At 42.6% G+C, this 14,615-nt stretch overlaps 1 long non-coding RNA gene across 1 annotated transcript in view; it reads right to left on the bottom strand.

The window, feature by feature from the left end:
* LOC132658006 (uncharacterized) overlaps window positions 1-14,615 on the bottom strand; it is a 405,815-nt gene that overhangs the window by 48,826 nt on the left and 342,374 nt on the right. The window contains exons 7-8 of the long non-coding RNA XR_009596899.1: window positions 8,987-9,194; window positions 7,101-7,263 (exon numbers count right to left, since the gene is read on the bottom strand). This is a non-coding gene — a long non-coding RNA (uncharacterized LOC132658006). The remainder of the gene's footprint in view (window positions 1-7,100; window positions 7,264-8,986; window positions 9,195-14,615) is intronic.

Here is a 14,615-nt window from a genome sequence, read left to right as displayed (position 1 = left end):
GTGATTAGATTGACTAGTTTTCTGTGATTATGGTTTCAGTGTGTCTGCCCTCTTGCAACACCTACCATCTTACTTGGGTTTCTCTTACCTTGGACGTGGGGTATCTCTTCACGGCTGCTCCCGCAAAGCATAGCTACTTACTACATCTTATATCTACTCATAAATCCAGGTGGGATCATCTCACACTGGACAGAACATAGGAGCAGACAGGTTCTCCAGGAAGTGGCCGTAAGACTTTGATCTCAGAGATGCTGAGAAATATCTTTCTCCAAGGCAACAAACTCCCTCATAGGCAAACTTGCTTCGTTCAAGTCGTGTGGTCGACTACCTATACTTTCCAAAGATCACCATGACAACATCTCCCATCCCATAATCAAGCATACTCCAAAATAAAATAAAAGTGTAAAAATAAATAAAACCGTTGATTTATGCCACTAACTTTTGGGGCACTTTGTTACACAGCAATGATAGCTGGAACAAAGTACATCTCATTAGAATACAAGCGGATGCTTGTATGAGAAACAGATTCAATGCTCCAGACTGCAAAACATTTACTCCCTTATTCATTCATTCATTCACTCACTTCTACACTCATTCATTAACACAATAATGTAATAATTATGCTGTCATAATTTCAGTATTTATAACAGAATGTACTGAGTTCTCACTATATGCTAAGAACTGGAACCGCAGAAGTAAATAAGACTGCCCTCCAAAGGTTTGTTTTGAAATGGGAATTCATTCATTTAATCAATATTTACTGACTGAAGTGCTGTGCTTGCCAAGTCTCTTCAGTTGTGTCCGACTTTTTTTGATCCTGTGGATTGTAGCTTGTCAGCTCCTCTGTCCATGGGATTCTCCAGGCAAGAATACTGGAGTGGGTTACCATTTCCTCCTCCAGGGGACCTTCCTGACGCAGGGATTGAACCCATGTCTCTTGTGTCTCTTGCATTGGCAGGCAGGTTCCTTACCACTAGCTCCACCTGGGCAGTCCCCAGTGACAAGGGAGTGATAAAGATGATTTTCTAGACCAGAGTCAGCACACTGCAGCCCACAGACCAAATCCATCCGTCTACCTGTTTTATCTGAACACACCCGCACCTGTTTGTCTTCATATTATCAATGGAGGAGGAGACAGCTCCTAGCCCCGAGTCGTAGTTCTATCAGGTTTCGCAGAGGAACTGAGCTGAGATGTGAAAGTAGAAATTCCATGAAAAGAGGCTTTCAGAAAACTCTCGTGAAGCTGAGGAAGGTTGAATCCCCTTAAGAGAATTTGGAGCACCAAGTGAGGCTGTGTGGTACAAAGCAAGGTCAAGACTACAAACCTAAGATGCAGGACAGGGATGCATTTTAAGAAGGAGAGGGATAACCTGGGGCATGGCTCCCTTCTGAGGGTAAGGATTCTCTCAGGTTCCATATCGCAGTGGGAATAAACTTAATGAGAGGTTCCTACAAGAATGAGGCAAGGACATAAGAAAGAACCAAACTGACTCATGTGTAGTGATGTGGATAAACCTAGAGTATGTCACATAGAGTGAAGTAAGCCGGAGAGAGAAAAACAAATATCATATATTAATGCATATATGTGGAATCTAGAAAAACGGTACTGACGAACCTACCTGTAGGACTGGAACAGATATGCAGATGCACAGAATGGACCTGGGGACGCAGCCAGGAAGGGAGAGTGTGGGACCGCTGACATATATACTCTACCATGTGCAAAATAGACAGCTGGTGGGAAGCTGCTGTGTAACACAGGGACCTCTGCTCGGTGCTCTGTGATGACTTAGCAGGGCTCTGGGACAACCTAGATGGGTGGGAAGGGAGGTCAGGGGAGGGAGGCTCAAGAGGGGTGGAGTAATATGTATACTCATGGCTGATTCACATTGCAACATAGCAGAAATTAACACAACCTTGCAAAGCAATGATACTCCAATGGGGAGGAAAAGGTGGAGGCCAGGAGCTGGACTGCAAGGAGATCCAACCGTCCACCCTAAAGGAAACCAGTCCTGAATATTCTTTGGAAGGACTGATGCTGAAGCTGAAACTCCAATACATTGGCCACCTGATGTGAAGAGCTGACTCATTTGAAAAGACCCTGACTCATTTGGGAAAGATTGAAGGCAGGAGGAGAAGGGGATGACAGAGGATGAGATGGCTGGATGGCATCACCAACTCAATGGATGTGAGTTTGAATAAACTCCGGGAGTTGGTGATGGACAGGGAGGCCTGGTGTGCTGCAGTCCATGGGGTTGCAAAGAGTCAGACACAACTGAGCAACTGAACTGAACTGAACTGATATGCCTAATAAACATTTTGTTTTAACTAAGTTATCTTATATAATAGGAAATTCATACAAGATAATTCAAGCATAGGTTTTATTTGATTTTATTTTAAATAAAAACTTTGGAAATATAAACTTAAAAGAGATGATTATTAAAATTCTTTTCATTGTCATAACATTGATTTTTACCTGTAAATCTTATATCTTTTCTCCTTTTTTTCCCCTCTCACTTTTTTATTCACGTATTCTTTTGTGGTAAGAATATTAACGTATGGACTAATGTCCTGGCAAATTTTTAAGTATACAATACTGTATTTTAAACTACATATACTGTAACGTATAGATCTCTAGGACTTAATCAACTTGCAAAATAGAAACATTGTACCTTTTGATCAACACTACCCTACTGACCTCTCCACCCAGCCACGGGTGATCACCATCCTAACTTCCTGCTTCAATAAATTTGACTATTTTAGATTGCTCATGTAAATAATTTAGTATTATGCTTCTGTGTCTGCCTTTTTCTTTTAGCATAATGTCCACAAGGATCATTCATGTTGTCACAAATGGTAGTATTTCCATTTTTCAAATGCTTAATAATGTTCCACTGTGTGTTAATACCACCATTTCTTTATTCCTTCATTCATCAATGGACATTTAAGTTGCTTCTGCATCTTGTCTACTGTGAATGAAGCTGTAATGAACTTTGAAATAGAGATATCTCTTTGAGATCCTGATTTCAGTGTCGTTGGTTATATTCCCAGAAGTGAGACTGCTTGTTCGTATGGCAGCTGTATTATTAAATTTTTGAGAAACCTCTGTACTGTTTCCACATCCCTGATAACAATGTTCAAGGGTTCCCTTTTCTCCACATCCTCAATAACACCTGTTATCATTATCATCTTCTTTTTGTTTGATAATAGCCATCCTAACAGGTATCAGATGTTATTTCTTTGTGGTTTTGATTTGCATTTCCCTAATGCTTGGAATCCAGAATGAAGCAGGGCAAAGGCTAATAGAGTTTTGCCAAGAGAACACACTGGTCATAGCAAACACCCTCTTCCAACAACACAAGAGAAGATTCTACACATAGACATCACCAGATGGTCAACACCAAAATCAGATTGATTATATTCTTTGCAGCCAAAGATGGAGAAGCTCTATACAGTCGGCAAAAACAAAACTGGGAGCTGAATGTGGCTCAGATTATGAACTCCTTATTGCCAAATTCAGACTTAAATTGAAGAAAGCAGGGAAAACCACTAGACCATTCAGGTATGACCTAAATCAAATCCCTTCTGATTATACAGTGGAAGTGAGAAATAGATTAAAGGGACTAGATCTGATAGATAGAGTGCCTGATGAACTATAGAATGAGGTTCATGACATTGTAAGGAGACAGGGATCAAGACCATCCCCATGGAAAAGAAATGCAAAAAACAAAAATGTCTGTCTGAGGAGGTCTTAAAAATAGCTGTGAAAAGAAGAGAAGTGAAAAGCAAAGGAGAAAAGGAAAGATATAAGGATCTGAATGCAGAGTTCCAAAGAATAGGAAGGAGAGATAAGCAAGCCTTCCTCAGCAATCAATGCAAAGAAATAGAGGAAAGAACAAAATGGGAAAGACTAGTGATCTCTTCAAGAAAATCAGAGATACCAAGGGAACATTTCATGCAAAGATGGGCTCGATCAAGGACAGAAATGGTATGGACCTAACAGAAGCAGAAGATATTAAGAAGAGGTGGCAAGAATACACAGAAGAACTGTACAAAAAAGAGCTTCATGACCAAGATAATCACAATGGTGTGATCACTCACCTAGAGCCAGACAACCTGGAATGTGAAGTCAAGTGGGCCTTAGAAAGCATCACTACGAACAAAGCTAGTGGAGGTGATGGCATTCCAGTTGAGCTATTTCAAATCCTGAAAGATGATGCTGTGAAAGTGCTGCACTCAATATGCCAGCAAATTTGGAAAACTCAGCAGTGGCCACAGGACTAGAAAAGGTCAGTTTTCATTCCAATCCCAAAGAAAGGCAATGCCAAAGAATGCTCAAACTACAGCACAATTGCACTCATCTCACATGCTAGTAAAGTAATGCTCAAAATTCTGCAAGCCAGGCTTCAGCAATACGTGAACCGTGAACTTCCAGATGTTCAAGCTGGTTTTAGAAAAGGCAGAGGAACCAGAGATCAAATTGGCAACATCTGCTGGATCATGGAAAAAGCAAGAGAGTTTCAGGAAAACATCTATTTCTGCTTTATTGACGATGCCAAAGCCTTTGACTGTGTGGATCAATATAAATTGTGGAAAATTCTGAAAGAGATGGGAATATCAAACCACCTGACCTGCCTCTTGAGAAACCTATAGCAGGTCAGGAAGCAACAGTTAGAACTGGACATGGAACAACAGACTGGTTCCAAAAGGGAAAAGGAGTACGTCAAGGCTGTTTATTGTCACCCTGCTTATTGAACTTCTATGCAGACTACATCATGAGAAACGCTAGCCTGGAAGAAGCACAAGCTGGAATCAAGATTGCCGGGAGAAATATCAATAACCTCAGACATGCAGAGGACACCACCCTTATGGCAGAAAGCGAAGAGGAACTGAAAGGCCTCTTGATGAAAGTGAAAGAGGAGAGTGAAAAAGTTGGCTTAAAGCTCAACATTCAGAAAACGAAGATCATGGCATCTGGTGCCATCACTTCCTGGGAAATAGAAGGGGAAACAGTGGAAACAGTGTCAGACTTTATTTTGGGGGGCTCCAAAATCACTGCAGATGGTGACTGCAGCCATGAAATTAAGATGCTTATTCCTTGGAAAGAAAGTTATGACCAACCTAGATAGCATATTGAAAAGCAGAAACATTACTTTGCCAACAAAGGTCCGTCTAGTCAAGGCTATGGTTTTTCCAGTGGTCATGTATGGATGTGAGAGTTGGACTGTGAGGAAAGCTGAGCACTGATGCTTTTGAACTGTGGTGTTGGAGAAGACTCTTGAGAGTCCCTTGGACTGCAAGGAGATCCAACCATTCCATCCTAAAGGAGATCAGTCCTGGGTGCTCATTGGAAGGAATGATGCTAAAGCTGAAACTCCAGTACTTTGGCCACCTCATGCAAAGAGTTGACTCATTGGAAAAGACTCTGATGGTGGGAGGGATTGGGGGCAGGAGGAGAAGGGGACGATAGAGGATGAGATGGCTGGATGGCATCATTGACTCGATGGACATGAGTTTGAGTAAACTCCGGGAGTTGGTGATGGACAGGGAGGCCTGGCATGCTCTAACTCAAGGGGTCGCAAAGAGCCAGACATGACTGAGCAACTGAACTGAACCAAATTGAATGATTGGTGGTGCTGAACGCCTTTTCATGCACCTATTGGCCATTTATGTATCTTCTTTGGAGAACTATCCCTTCACTTCCATTGTCCATTTTAAAACTTATTTGTTTTATTGTCATTGCATTGTAGGAGTTTTATATATTCTGGCCATTAACTCTTTATCAGATAAATGATATGCAAATATTTTCTTCCATTGTGTAGGCTGCCTTTGATTTTTTTTGTTTGTTTGTTTCCTTTGCTATGTGAGAAGGTTTGTAATTTGATGTAATCCCACTTGTCTATTTTTCCCTTTTTCTGGCCTGTGCTTTTGGCATTATATTCAAGAAAGCATTGCAAAGACCAATATAAAGAAGCTTTTCCCGTATGCTTTCTTCTAGGAATTTTTATAGTTTCTAGCAATTCCACTCTTAGGTATGTACCTAACAGATATGAATGTACCAAGAACATTACAAGGGAGAAGAATATTCATAGTGATACTAGTCACAGTAACCCCAAACTCAAATGCCCGTCAACAGTGGAATCAATTAACTAGTCATGATATAGTCCACAATTCAGCAATAAACAAACAGCTTCACAGCCAGCAGAAAAGAAGCTCACAGGCAAATTCAAGTAAAAGAAACCAGCTATAGGAGAATTCGTTGTTGTTTTTTAGTTGCTAAGTCATGTCCGACTCCTTAGCAACCCCATGGACTCTAGCACACCAGGCTCCTCTGTCCATGGGATTTCCCAGGCAAGCATACTGGAGTGGGTTGCCATTTCCTTCTCTAGGGCATCTTCCAAACTCAGAGACCAAACCCACATCTCCAGCATTGGCAGGTGGATTCTTCACCACTGAGCCACTTGGGAAGCCCATACAAGGGAACAGTTTCATTTATATAAAGTCCACAAACAGGCTAACTCATCTTTGGTGTTAAAAGTAAAGATAGGAGTCACAGGCCTTGCCCTGGTGGTCCATACCTGCTAAGACCCTGCACTCCAATGCAAGGGGCCCAGGCTTGATCCCTGGTCAAGGAACTAGATCCCGCTTGCCGCATCCAAGAGTTCAGATGCCACAACTAAGACCCAGAGCAACCAAATAAATAAATAAATATTTTTTAAAAGATAGGGGTCACTTTGGGAGAAGGGGTAAACGATGCTGACTGGAAGGGCACAGAAGGGAGACAGCTTAGGGACCTGGAAATATTCCAGTTCTTGATATGGGCGTGGTTGGTTGGATGGGTGCTTACCTTTCGATTTCATTGAGCTCTCTGTTTCAATGTTGTGGGGTTTTTGTTTTTTTTTCCCTACAGATATCCTATAATTCATAAAAGGTTTTAAAAAAATCAGAACCCCCCCGCCCCGCCCCCACAATCCTTGCTGCCATGGGACTTCACAGGCAACGCCCTCTTCACAGCCCAAGCGTGGGGCCCTGTCTGCCTTCACCCTGGGAGGGTAAGTGCCCCATCTCCAGACCTCCCTCTCTGGGCTCAGCCGCTCCCATACCTCCGGTTGGCCTCAGGCCAGCTTCCTCTGCTTCTGGGGTCCTTTGTGCTTCTCAGGTGGAAATGTTTTCCCAGCAAGCTCCCACCCCTCACTCAGAGGCCTGGGGGGTCTGGGTTTTGTTTCCTCAGCGACACCCTTCCCTGTGGGCTGCTTCAAATGAATCCTGTGGAAGACACAGACACGAGAGAGTATTAAAAATGTCAGCGGCCGATGCTTAGATACACAGCTGGGTAAATAGAACCGGTGGAAATGTTTTCATTAGTGGCTTTATGGTTACAGTCACTTAAGGTATGGGTTGAGGGTGAGGGGAGGGCCTGGGGACAAGGCCTTAAGGGTTTTCCATCCACTTCCGGGGCCTGCTCCGACCAAAGCATCCGGGGTCCTCAGATGTGAGGGGGTGGGGTCCTTCAGTTTTGGGGCAGTTGCATCACTTTAGATGCTGGAGAAGGAAAGGGCAGCCCACTCCAGTATTCTTGCCTGGACAATCCCGTGGACAGAGGAGCCTTACAGTCCATGGGACTCAAGAGTCATGTCTGACTCTTAGCCACTAAACAACATCACTTTAGAAAATGTGTTATTTCTTTACAAAAAAGTTTCCCTCCCAGTGATGAAAGCTCATAGTTCCCTTTCTCTCTGATTTCTCCAAAAAGCTTCACTCTGGAAGAGTGGATATCAGATTGTTTCTCTGGCAAAACATGGCTGGTTTTCAAATGGGAAGTAGGAAAGTGGGGCGTTGAGGACAAAAACTGGTCAGGTGTCACAGTCAAGGTCCTCACAAGAATTGGACATGGGTGTCATCTCTGTAATTAAAATTTCCAGGAATGTCTCTGGCGGTCCAGTGGTAAAACTTGGCCTTCTAGTGCAGGGGTGCAGGCTTTGCTCCCTGGTTGGAGAGCTAAGATCCCACATGCCTCATGGCCAAAAAACCAAAATATAAAACAGAAGCAGTTTTGTAAAAAATTCGATAGGGACTTTAAAAATAGTCCACATTAAAAAAGAAAAAAAGACCCTTTAAAGAGTTTTTTTTTAATGTCTAGAGTGATCATTTCAGGATCACTCACTATGTGAGTCAGAAAGAGAGTTTAACAATTTGTTAGCTACATGACTTTGGGAGAAATTATTTAAGCTTCCGTCCCTTCATCTCTAAAATATAAATAAAATAGCATCTGCTTCACAGCATTGTTGTCACAAAAAGTGACACACACACACACACATATGCAAAGTCCCAGGTGGTCCAGTAGGAAAGGATCCGCCTGCCAGTGCAGGAGACATGGGTTTGATCCTTGCGTTGGAAAGATTCCCTAGAGAAGGAAATGGCAACCCATTTCAGTATTCTTGCCTGGGAAATCCCATGGACAGAGGAGCCTGGCAGGCTATAATCCATGAGGTCGTAAGAGGATCAGACATGTCTTTGCAAGTAAACAACAACAATATATACGTATATATTGGCAGGTGGATCCTTTATCACTGGGCCACCTGGGAACTCTGCATCATATTTTATACGTGGAATCTTAAAAAAAAAAAAAGTCAAAGTAGAAACAAAGAGTAGAAAAATGGTTGTCAGGGGCTGACTGGTGGAGGAAATAGGGAGATGCTGGTAAAAAGGTACAAACTTTCTGTTGTAAGATACATAAGCTCTGAAGATCTAATATATGAAAAGGTGACTATAGCTGATAACACTGTATTAAATAACTGAATTTTCTAAGAGAGCAGAACTTAAATGTTCTTACCAAAAAAAAGTAAATAAATAAAAGAGAGAGAGAGAAAGAAAGAAACTGGGAAAGATAGTATGTGAGGTGATAGATGTGTTAAATCAATGGGAAAGGCAGATTCTTTCACAATATATACATATCAAGTCCTTACCTTTTCCACTTTAAATATCTTACCATTTTATCAGTCAGTTGTACTTCAACAAAGCTTGAAAAATAATATATCTTCTTAGAAGACATAACACTGGAGCGTTGCCTCTGCTACTGCTGCTAAATCACTTCAGTCGTGTCCGACTCTGTGCAACCCCATAGGTGGCAGCCCACCAGGCTCCCCCGTCCCTGGGATTCTCCAGGCAAGAACACTGGACTGGGTTTCCATTTCCTTCTCCAGTACATGAAAGTGAAAAATGAAAGTGAAGTTGCTCAGTCGTGTCCGACTCTTAGTGACCCCATGGACTGCAGCCTACCAGGCTCCTCCATCAATGGGATTTTCCAGGCAAGAGTACTGGAGTGGGGTGCCATTGCCTTCTCCAGAGTATTGTTCCAAAAAGGTATAATAATACTAATAGTTCAGGGTATTCCAATTATTATCACATCTTAACAATCTACCTCAGACATAATGACATAAAATAACAATCATCTTATTATGCTTATGTATTCTGTGAATCAAGAATCTGGATAGGGCACAGAGGAGATGACTGGTCTCTGCTTCACTGTTTAGAGTCAGCTGGGAAGACTCGAATAACTGGGACTAGAGAATCTCCTTCTATGTGGCTGGTATCTTGCTAGGGATGGCTGGAAAGCCAGGTTCAGACACGACTATTATCCAAAGTGCCCATCAGCGACTGATCCAATATGGCAGTCCCAACGTAGTTAGACATCTTTCCCAGTGGCTAGTCTTCTGGTGAAGAATGAACACGTTGCTTTGCCTCCTAGCCCCAGAAATCACATAGGGTTACTTCTGCCACATTCTATTGGCCAAAGAAGTCACAAGTCCACCCAGATTCAATAGGAAGGGTCTAAGACCTCATTTCCCCATGGGAAGAGTATCAGAATATTTGTGGCACACCCTCTCTTTTCTTGGTAAGCTACAAGTTTCCTCTGTGCCAGGTCCTGAGCTAAGTTCTTCCTACCATGGTCTCATTTGATCTTCACCATAAGCCAGTGAAGTAAGCATTGTGTGCAGATATGCATGCTAAGTCGCTTCAATTATTTCTGACTCTTAGTGACTCTATAGACTGCAGACCAGCAGCCTCCTCTGTCCATGGGCAAGAATACTCCAGGCAAGAATACTAGCGTGGATTTACATGCCCTCCTCCGGGGGATCTTCCCAACCCGGGAATAGAACATGCATCTCCTGCAGACCCTGCACTGCAGGTGATTCTTTGCCACTGAGCTGCCAGAGAAGCCCTGAAGTAAGCATTACCATCGTCATTTTTGTAAGACGTAGACAAGGAAAATGAGGTGTCGAGAAGTGGTTTCTGGCCCAAAGGCAAATAGCTAGTCATTTGAACCCATATCTGTCTGAACGATGTTATTTGATCTTAAAGTCAATGTTTTCATTAACCTCATAAATATTGAATGTGTGTGTGTGTGTGTGTGTGTGCGTGCTCAGTCGTGTCCAGCTCTTTACAACCCCATGGACTGTAGCCTACCAGGATGCTCTGTTCATGAAATTTTCTAGGCAAGAATACTGGAGTGGGTTGCCATTTCCTACTCCAGGGGATCTTCCTGACTTAGGAATCGAACTTAAGTCTCTTGCATCTCCTACACTGGCAAGCAGATTCTTTACCAACTGCTTCACCTAGGAAACCCATATAAATATTGAATCCCCTCCCTTAAATAAACAAATAAATAGGATGATAGATAGATAGATGGATGGATAGATAGATAGATGATAGATGGATAGACAGACAGATGCAAACTCTAAGTTGAACAGAGTTGAAGCTCAGATTCCTAAGGGACTGGAGGACCTCTGCAAACCTGACTCAACATCAGACTTCTGAGCAGAAGAGAATTCTTGGGAACCTAAAAGAACACAAATACCCCTGAGCTAGCCACCTAAGAACACTGAAAAAAGCCTCCTAGGTGGTGTCTACAAGATGCTAAACATCTGGCTACTTCCAAATATTTGGATGATGGACTACCATATTTTGTCCAACTTTTCTTCCATTTGTTTGATAAACACAGCTGGCTTGCAAGTTAGTAGTGGAATCTAAATGCCGGGAGAGCCCTCAGAGATTTTCTCATCCAAATCCCCTCTTTATACAAATGCAGGGGAATATATACCCTGGAGAAAACAAGGGGCTTCGGCAAAGTTGACCACCAAGTGGCTTTGGCATCTTTAATTCCAACATGACTTGAATAGAATCCATCTTGATTTAAGTAAGATGTACCTTTAGATCTAAGAATCTACCTCCAGGAAAAAATCATACACAGACCTTTACAGCTCAGGTTGTCGTGCAGAAGAACTGGAAATAACCTAGGTGTCCAACTCTAGGGGAATGATACTGAAAATGCAGGGAATGCATACTCTGCGCTAGTTAGAAATAAGTAAACATAGAAAATATTTGCATACATTTTAACATATTCATATAGCAATAAGAGGAGTTCAAAAAATAGGATATTAAGTAAACAAGGTAAGTAACAAGCTGAAATTGGTAGCTTACTGATTTTATGTAAAATAAGTGGGTGAAAAAACTCACAATATGCTTTTAAAGGAAAAATATTTAAGGACGTATTTTAAAGGTTTTGCTTTATATTGGAATATAGCCAATTGACAATGTTGTGGTAGTTTTAAGTGGACAGCAAAAGGACTCAGCCAAACGCATACATGTATCTATTCTCCCCCAAGGGGCTTCCCTGGTGGCTCAGATGGTAAAGAATTCACTTGCAATGCACAAAACCTGGGTTCAATCCCTGGGTCAGGAAGACCCCCTGGAGTAGGAAATGGCAAACCACTCCAGTATTCTTGCTGGGAAACCCCGTGGACAGAGGAGCCTGGCGGGCTACAGTCCATGGTGTTGCCAAGAGTAGGACAAGACTGTGAAACTAACACAATTCTCCCCCAAACTTCCTTCCCACCCAGGCTGCCACATAATATTGAGCAGAGTTCCCTGTGCTTTACAGTAGGACCTTGTTGGTTTAAGGATGTATTTTAGACATATGAAAGTGAATGCTTTTAGAAACCTTTAGTGGGAGAGGGAGACAAAAATGGGGGTTGGAATTAAGATGGAAAATACAAGGCATACAATTTTAAAAAAAAATACAACGCATTACAATGCAGTGTCCTGGTGTGAGGGCCTGTTTTGCATGTACTAAGTTGAGAATATGTCATCAAGGAAAGAACACAATTACCTCTACTCTGCAGATGAGGTAAAAAAGAATGCCCTCCTATGTTTCAGCCCAGTGACATCATGGGAAATACCAGGAATTCTTTGGCTGCACACAACACTCCAGCTCCTGACTAAAGGTCCACTGAAAGAGGTTGAAGGGTGAAAGAAGCATGTCCTTTAAAAATCCTGTTTTCATCAGCAATAACGGGCTTAAGCCCCATGTGAAATATGGCCCCAGTTTCACCTTGCAGGACTCCAGGAACCTGGTTTCCCATCATATGGCTGGGGGATTTACATCTCAGCGGGCAATCACACTGTGGTCAGCTTGGGAGATCACCTTTCGGAAACGACGGATGAATTTCCATCTTCCCAAAGCGGAGGACTTTCTTCAGCCATCCAACATGCTTTCTGAACGGTCCCATTCACCACCGATATCACAGAGAGGAAAAAAGTGTCCCTTCCACTTCTAGAACTGGTTATGTTTTGTAATGTGTATGCTAAGTTGCTTCAGTCCTGTCTGATGCTTCACAACCCTATGGACTTAGCCTACCAGGCTCCTCTGTCCATGGGATTCTCCAGGCAAGAATACTGGAGTGAGCTGCCATTTCCTCCTCCAGGGGATCTTCCTGACCCAGGGATCGAGCTTGTGTCTCTTAGGTCTCCTGAACTGACAGGCAAGCTCTTTACCACTAGTGCCATCTGGTAAGCCCGAAATCGAAACACAGAAGTATACATTTATCTTCCATTATTTGATGTAGGGCCTTTGCCTTTTCCTTAGATATATGTTCCTCAGTTAGAGCCATGCGTCATCTTTTTCTGCTTTGTAAAGTGCTCTCAAATTCATCAGACAAGATATGGGCAGATTAGGAATTATTATACTTGCAGAAAGAAAATGAAAGGGGGGACAGGGGCCACGTTCAGTGACGTACATCTGCGTGACTTTTGCATCCAATCCTACATCTTTTTAATATATTCTTTCTCATTTAATATTTTACTACTGCTATTACTATGAATCATGATTTCATTGATTGATTTATGACTATGTGCCAAGCACTTTTCATAGAGGAGGTCCTTCTACATATGATACAATTGTATCCATTTTGCAAGCAAGGAAACTTGGTTCAGAGAGACCACTTAACTCAGGCAAGGTAACACAGCTAATACGTGGCAGATCTGATGTCTGAATCTTGCTGATCAGTTCCAAAGTCTCTAACAGTAACCACTACACTTTGCTATCTAGGACCATAGATTCAATCCATCTTATATTATGTTCTTAAGACACAAGCATCTCATTAATCCATTCTTGCATTCCTAAGGAGGTACTATGCACCTATTATGTCTCAGACTTTGTGCTACGTCCTCTGGTGGGGGGATACAAGCATGAGTAGCTAAGGAAACAACCAGAGTTTCAAATTCTAAATTCGACACTATTTAAGCCCAGGTTCCCCAGAAAGCAGGCTGTGACAAAGAAGTATGTGTTGGTATTTTGGTGGCCAGGTGCGGTCCCAGGGTGCAAGTAAGGGATGGAGGGATGAAACAGTGAGCCAAGACAAGGAGGTGTCACCACTGAGTGCGCCATCATGGGATGACAAGAGATGGGGCTCAGGCCAGCCTGTCTTCAGGGAGGAAGAAGGAGGCTTTATCTGATGCTTGCATCCTCCAGTGATCAAAGGTCCACCCAACTTGGCATTCGGTTCCTGCCATATTCCATGATGCTGAGCTGATGATGAGCTAGTTCTTTGTTGTGTCCCATAATTTGATTTCTGAAGAAAAGACTAGGGCTAGAAGCAAGATGTCCACAGAGCGGGCCTAGGGTGAAGCCCTGTGCATTGCAACCTGAGTGAAATATGATCAGACCTTGCATAGAATGGGACACCAGGTAATGGCTGAAATCAAAGACAGAGGAAGCAAAGGGACTGGAAGTGTGCATTGCAAGTCTCCTCACCAGCTATTCACCAATTGAGCTCAGGAGCCAAATATTAAATGATGAAATAACTAGAGAAATAACTATGTTATTATATGAGCATGGTACCTGTCACAAAGGAATATATACTGCCAGATCTACATATGGGCACAATAGGCAGTGTTTCCATGCATGCAGAGAATGCACCAATTTTCATCAGGATCCTCTAAACCAAGAGTGGAGAGGGTATGTTTTCCTTTACAAGTGAAGAACTGAAGCTGAGTGGTGATGTTGGTTTCTATGGTTACCCAGACAGAGACTGATGGCTGGGATTCAAACTCAGATCTCCAGTCCCAGGGCTATTTTCCTGGTATCTGTGAAAACCTCAAATTCTTGCCCTATCCTATTTCAGGAAAAGACAGCTGGGTGGAGGGAAGAACAGCTGCCATTAGCCTCATAAAAGATGAGTTTCTTGCCCCCCACTGCTACAGAAAGCAGGGAACGAATCCTTTGGTTCTAACTGGAAATAAAGAAAATGTAGCTAAACCTTTGTGGGACAAGGAAGGCA

This window comes from Ovis aries, chromosome 17, assembly GCF_016772045.2.
Source record: "Ovis aries strain OAR_USU_Benz2616 breed Rambouillet chromosome 17, ARS-UI_Ramb_v3.0, whole genome shotgun sequence".
NCBI lineage: Eukaryota > Metazoa > Chordata > Mammalia > Artiodactyla > Bovidae > Ovis > Ovis aries.
This window is presented reverse-complemented; position numbering and strand designations above follow the sequence as displayed.